This window comes from Tupaia chinensis, unplaced genomic scaffold (genome assembly GCF_000334495.1).
Source record: "Tupaia chinensis unplaced genomic scaffold, TupChi_1.0 Scaffold000463_1, whole genome shotgun sequence".
NCBI classification, from domain to species: domain Eukaryota; kingdom Metazoa; phylum Chordata; class Mammalia; order Scandentia; family Tupaiidae; genus Tupaia; species Tupaia belangeri.
In genome coordinates this window covers 1,663,754-1,671,139 of record NW_006159972.1, presented here as the reverse complement: position 1 = coordinate 1,671,139, position 7,386 = coordinate 1,663,754, and positions in this window count along the sequence as shown.

Sequence of the window (7,386 nt, the reverse complement as noted above, 5' to 3'; positions counted from 1 at the left end):
GACAGAAAGTGAGAAATCACCCCCCAGGGGGCATGGCCATGCCACAATCCCTTCTCCATTCTCTTCACAGGATCCTGGACACATGCACACACGCCAGGCATGAGTTTAAGCCACTGGATCCAGGACTCGAACTGCCATCGACTATGTGGGAGTCCAGCGACTATGTGGGAGTCCAGCGACATAGCCATTATGCCAACTGCTGGTCCCATGAGAGCAAATCCTAAACACTGGCTGTTCGCTTCCATTTCTGTGACTGCAACCTCAGTTTCCTGGGTGTCAATGAAGAGGAGCAGAAAAGGAAAGAACCAAAGCCAGAGATTTCCCTGCATGGCAGGTCTTGTGTGTCACAGATTCTCAGGATCCATTTCTAGGGGCCTTTGCTGACAGCAAGGGCTTAGTAAAGCTGGCTGACCAGGGCCAGCAGGAGGCATAGTAGTTAAGGCACTGGACTCCTACATGGCCAATCACAGTTCGAGTCCCGTACTTGGCGGTTTGAAAACCATGCTGGGTACATGTGCATGTGTGCCGAAAATCCTGAGAGGAGAATGGAGAAGAGATTGTGGTGTGGCCAACCCCCCTGGGGGGGATTTCTTACTTTCCCTCTCACTGTCTTTCTCTGTCTCTCTCTGGTGAGTGCACGTGCCCTATGGCAAACACATTTTAAAGCAAACAAACAAACATAAATCTGGCCGGCATTGGTCAAGCTCTTGCCTGTTAACTAGCACTTGTCTTTTTTCCTCCTTGTGCCAGTTTTTCTTCACTGGCACTTCTCCACGCCCTACGGCATGATCTCTGACCTCAGGGGAACACCAGGATTGAGGCAGGAGCCCTAAAGACTGCAAAGGTGGATGCTGATGCCCTGACTGAGCCCCGAGGAGTTGCTGGAGCGGCCAGTGGCGCCGGCTAAAGCAGCCAGGTTGGCGCTGAGCTCTCCACGGTGAGTCTGGGGTCAAAGGCCGTATATAAGCAGTTCTGCACCCCATAGGCTGCCGCTACATGGGGGTGAGGTGTGCCCCTCCAGGCCCTGTCCAGTGCCCCCAGAAACCACAGGCATCTGCATTTAGTGCTGGGGCCAGACCTTCACAGGCTTGGCTTTCCCCAAAATACCTTTCCAGCTCACCTGCCCCTGCCTGAAACTTTACCATTAGAACTCTGTTCTCAGGAGAAAAGTCATTTCCAGGCATCGACTTCTCCGAAAGACCTTGTTGCTACATGGGTCATGGTTCATGAACTCAGATTGTGAGAAACAGATTGTCTTCATTTTCTGTAAATCATTTAGATAGAGCTCCGAGCCCCCATTACACTGGGCTGGTAGGAAATTCAGCCCAGACTTTTTCCTGTCATCTTGATGAGCAAAGGTCTTGGGCAGGTCTTCCGGTTACCGCCCCTTCCCAGTCTTCTTGTCACGGCATCATGGCCCCTTTCAGCTTAGGGTGCATGTAGGGATGACCCACAGCATGAGATGCAGAGCTGCTTGCCCCCTAACCTGCCTGCAAGTCCCACTCTGCCTCCGGGCAATCTGCTTTCTCTCCTCCCTCAAGCCCAGCCTGAGGCCTTTTAGGTCTCCCATGGACTTTTACAAGCGGAGAAACGGAGGTCTAGGGAAGCGGTCACACAGCAGACTGAAAAGGAGGTGACAAAAATCATTCCCTGACAAGGGGACCTCCCAGGGCACTTGTACTCATCATGTCTTAACTGTGAGCGAGGAAATCCAAAGGCAGGGTTTCAGGCAGCGTGACAGGCAAGCAGGGAGTTATTCGGGGTGGCAGTGTCTCTGAGACGGAAGGCAGCTCTGGAAGAGGGAAGAGGGCTGGACCTGGACTCACACATCCTAGCTCTCCCACTACCTCACCTCAGCAGACTGTCCACTCCTTGGGCCTCCGCTGTTGCGTCTGTACAGGGGAGTTGGATCAGATGCCCTGGGAGATTGACCTCTGCCATGGCTTCCACTGGCTGAAGGACTAGCACCCCCAAACCCTAGTCTTGAACACTCAAGAATCAGGAACAGCAATAGCAAAGCCCCACACCCCACTTCCCAGGGGGCCCTTGTAACTGGAGAGATAGATAGCATGCCCTCTGGAGATAGCCCTGCCCAGAACAACCCATGACTTGCTACTCAGAGTGGGACCTGAGAGAGCAGGAGGAAGAAGAGCCCCGAGTTCTCTTTCCTGAAACTCTGAGGGGCCCCTGAGAGCCCAGACGGCCCTGGGGACTGAGTGTCAGCATGCCTTTCCCATAAAGCCTGTCCCAAGAGGGCAGATCAATGGGGATGAAGGAGCCACCTGCTCTCCCGGCTAGGCCCCTAAAGGCAAAAACAGCTGAAAGGGTTTAGGTCAGTCTCATAGATGGCTCAACTGGAAGCTGCCAGGACTCAGGCATGAGTCCACCCTACAGGGCTGAGGAGGAGCAGCAGGAAATGATAATTACACCTGTCAGAATTTACACTTGAGTCTGAGTTAGATGGAGGATTCTGGCCAAAAGATGCCCAGTGCTATCTGAGCCTCAAGAAGAATCCTCTTCCTCAAACCCAGGAGGCCCCGCTTAGACCCCTAGCCCCGACCTTAGCCCTCAGACGTAAGGCTAATCCTCTGCCCAGCATTGGAAGTCTCTGGAGCCTGGAGCCCCTGTGTCCCTAGCCACACACTCCCTCTTTAAGAATGCACTCTGCACAAGAGCCAGGCCTTCCTCCTGTCGGGCTGGCAAAGGTTCCTGAAACTGAACTTTCTGGCCTTGTCGTGCAATGACAGCTACATTGCACTGGGTCCCTTCCTCCTCCAGAAAATAAGTCTCCTCAACCAAGCTAGGACTCCTCTCAGGGACGCTGCCCACTCCTTGGACTCCTTACAGTGTCCTGTGGTCAGTTCTTTACTAAGGGTCTCGGTCTTTTGTCTGGTGGAATAGCAAGGTCCTGTAGAGAGGCCTGAGGCAGGGCCAGATGGACTGGAGTGAAGTGAGGGCTAGGAAGGTTTCCTGGAGGAGGAGAGGCCCTGGCAGAGGGAGTCAACTTGGCAATGAAATGTTCTGATTCTGCTCTTGTGGGGGACAGAAGCTTGGAGCAGATCTGACTCATTCCTGCCACCATCTCTCCTGGCAGCAGGCCCAACCACAGGGCCTTCCCAGACACCTTCTGAGCAGATGGCCCTGCAGAGAGTGACATCCACTTAGGGCTGCACTGTCTAAGGTGGCAGTCACTGGCCATGTGTGGCTTTTGAGCACTCGAAATTTGGCTAGTCTGACTCGTGATGCAGCATAAGTGTAAAACACACACTGGGCCAGCTGGTGGCATGGTGGTTAATGTGGCTGGGTCTCTCATGGACAGCGCTGCAGTTCAAGTCCTGGACCTGACTTGAAAAACACACCAGAGGGACCAGCAGATGGCTTAATGGTTACGTCGCTGGATTCCCACATAGTCAACCATGGTTTGAGTCCTGGACCCAGTGGCTTAAAACTCATGCTGGGCATGTGTGTGTGCGTGCTCAAGATCCCAAGAGGAGAATGAAGAAGGGATTGTGGCGAAGTCATCCCCCCCCTGGGGGGGGTGATTTTTTGCTTTTTGTCTCTCTGTCTCTCTCTGTCCCTCTGGTGAACGCACGCACCCTATAGCAAAAATATCTCTAAATAAAAGAAAAACATGCCAGGTATGTGTCCATGGGTACCCAAAATCATGAGAGAAGAATTGGTGCAGAAGGGATTGGGGTATAGCCATCCACCCTAGGGGTACTCCCCTCATCCAGTGAGGGCACACATCTCTAGGAAATTAAAAAAAAACAAAGCCAAACAAGAAAACACACTGGATTTCAAAGATCTGATACAAAAATATATATCTCTATATAGAAAATATTGAAATATTTTAATATATATTTTATATTATGTATTTTATATTGATATGTTAAAATGGATGTATTTGGATACAATAGGGTTAAATAAATAAAATGTATTATTAAAATGACTTGTTTCCATTTACATAAGAACATTTTAAATTACGGATGTGGCTTACTTTGTCATTTCCATTTTACAGGGGAGAAAACAAACTTCAGAGGGCCTGAGTGACATGTGGAATCTTTGTCACATGTGACCAGGTACACCGGCCTGAGGACTTGTGAGCCCCTAAGATTATAACAGGAGCTCATTCCCCAGGTTCTGCTTGTGCCTGGGGACAAATGCCACCATTCTGGCACTGTTCAAGCTCAGCGTCACACTTTCTCCTCTCCCCCAGGAGAGGTTTCTGCCATAGGGCACATGTTCTCACCAAAGAGAGACAGTGACAAAATAAGAGATCACCCCCGGCGGGGGGATGGACACGCTGCAACCCCTTCTCTTTCATTCTCCTCCTGGGATTTTGGGCAAGCATGCACACACGTTCTGCATGACTTTCAAGCTGCAGGCCTAGGACTCGAATCTTGGTTGGCCATATGGGAGTCCAGCACCTTAACCACTAAGTCATCTGTTTGTTGCCCTGTCCTCCCACCCCCAAATCTTTAATCAAGTTGCAGTTCACTCTGCCCTTGGCAGTGGCCTCAGAGTTGATACTATGACACAGGGATGTGGGAGGCTCTCTGAGATGCCCAGGCTGGGCGGATGCTGTCTGACCTCCCTTCTCACTCCAGGCCTCTGCAGCAAGCAGCAGCTCTAGCAGTAACTGTGGGGTTGGGAACAAGTGCTCTACAGAAGGAATTGGGGTGGAGGGCTGGGTCTTTACAACCACCGAGAAAGAAAAGCAGCTCAGAGCAGTCTGAGGAATGCCAGGTCTATTTAAATTTTTTGTTTGTTTGTTTTAATTGCTAGAGGGGCCTACTCTTGCCAGAGAGAGACAAAGAGAGGGAAGGAGAGGGAAAGGGAGAAAGCACCCTCCAATGAAATGTGGTCATGCTTCAATTCCTTCTCCATTTCTTCATTCTGTGGGGACTGGGGGCCGCCATGCACATGTGCCCAGCGTTTTTTGAGCTGGGATTCAACCTATGGTCAGTCATGTGGGATCTGCTTCCCTTAGCCACTAGATGATTGAACTGCCCCAGTTATTATTATTGTTATTATTATTTAGTTTTGCTATAGAGTATGTGTGCTTGCCAGTGAGAGAGAAATGACCCTCCAGGGGAGATGGCCATACTGCAATTCCTTCTCATCCATTCTCCTTTCAGGATTTCGGGCATGCACCCACATGTGCCTGGCATCCTTCTCAAGCTGCCAGGTCCGGTACTCAAACGGCACAGTCAGCCATGTGAGATCCAGCCCCCTTAACCACCATGCCACTGGCTGACCCCTAAACAATTTTGAAGGTATATTTCCTTCCTCCATGAGTGAGAGAGACAGAGAGACAGAAATGCCATAATTCACTTCCAGCCCAGCAAGCACTGGATCATGGGCATGCCTGTGCCCAGAGTACTCAGAAGGTCCCCAGACACAAATCCAGAATCCTCCCATGTGGTCAGCTCCACAGCCGTGCAGTGCTTTGCTGCCGCACCACCCCACTAGCTCACCTCCCCCACTTAAATTTTTATCTTTTTTAAAATAATTAATTATTTTATTTAGCTTTATTTATTTATTTATTTTAATTTGATGGGGGAGGGGGTGGAGAGAAAGAGAAAAGAAAGTGAGAAAGCAAGCTGCCAGGTCTGGGACTTGTCCACAGTAGACCATTTGGGAGTCCAGCCCTCTTAACCACCACGCCACTTGCCAGCCCCCACCCCCCAACTGAAAATTTAATAGTCCAAGAGATGCATGAGATGAGGCCTTGGAGTTAAGGCCAAAAAGGCATGTTTCAGTTTGTGATAAATAGCTGCAAATGGTTAAAATGCAACCCTACCCTTTCTTCATAGCAATATTCAAGATGTAAAAAATAATGTATAGGGATCCTTGATGGCCTGGTGGTTCCATGAGCGGGATCCACATGGCTGACTGTGTGGTTCAAGTCCTGGACCCAGTGGCTTGAAAAAAATTTCCAGGTGCATGTGTGTGCCTGCCCAAAATCCTGAAAGGAGGGAAAGATGAAGGAGAAGGGATTAGAGGGTGAATAGTCCTCAGAGGACATGCTTTCTCTCTGTCTCTCTGTCTGTCTGTATGTCACTTTCCAATAAATGCATGTGTCCTTTAGCAAATTAAGGACACACACTCACAAAGTTTAAAAAAAAGAAAAAAAGAATGTATAACTGATCAGTTTGCCTCCATTATTTCAAATGGGCCGGTATGAGTTCTTGACAAATGACTGATAACTCTCTCTCTTGCCTGTCTCTGTGATGTCAACTGACCTTTTCGGCAGCCATTCTTGGTGTGCACACTACAGGCAACTACAACCCTTGTCACTCAGGTAGATCATCCTAAGCCCTGGGCCGATGGAAACTTTCACGTCGCTTACTGTGCCTCAGCCCTCCTTTTTCAGGCTGACACACGCCACCTCCTGAGGCCCACCCCAGACCAGGGACTTGCTCAGGGGCCCAGGCCTGGCTCCTCCTGGAGGTGCTTTGGAGGGAAGGCTGTCTCCCTAGCCTGGGTGCAGACTCAGCATACGGTGACTGCTGGCCCGATCCTCGTGTTCAGCCTGCCCCCCTAGGAAATGATCTTGCCCTAGATGAGAACTCAGGACTCAGTCCTGGGTCTCTTGAGGCCAGGCTTGCTGGAGGCATTTGGGATCCATCTGGGACATCACATTTGGAGGTAATAGGGTCAAATTTTGGGCTGTGATTAGAACATAAAGAGGCCATTTTGGGTTTTAAAATAGTTTTAAATTTAAGAAATGGATTAATAGAAAGGACTTAGACAGTAAGGATTCTTGGCAGCCCCAGGATAATTGTAAAACTAGCTCCCACTTTCCAAGTCTTTTGCAGTGCCAGGCCCTTGGAGGGACCGGACAAAGTCCCTGGCACAGTCGCAGCACTGGGGATATTATACCACCCCTAGGAGGCCACCATTGGACCCAGTTGCTCTGGGGTAGAGCAGGAGAATTACTGGGCAGATCCAGGTTCAAAGCCTGCTCTATCACTTACCTACCTAACCTCCTGTGCCTCATCATCTTCCTCTGTAAAATGGGGTATTAATTGTTCTTACACCTCAGGGAGAGAGCTGGACAAGTGGCCCAGGCCTTTCACCTGCCTTATTTGTCACATTATCAGCATGATGGTCCCACAGCCACAGCCACTTATCCCCAGGCTGAGCAAACACTGTCCTTCAGACATCCCCTACCCTCTGTCTCCTGAAACATGGAGGGAGAGAATAGCCCCTGGGAAAGGCCAGGGCTGCCTGCAGGGGTGAAGCTGTGTCCTGCTGTGTGCTAGGCAGTCCTTACCCAAGAGCCCTGTCCCTCTGTCCCCTCTCCCCCTACCCCTGCTTACTCTGAAGATTAAAGTGTGTGGCGGGGGTGGTCAACAGAGCAAGCCTTTCCCTTCCCCACCT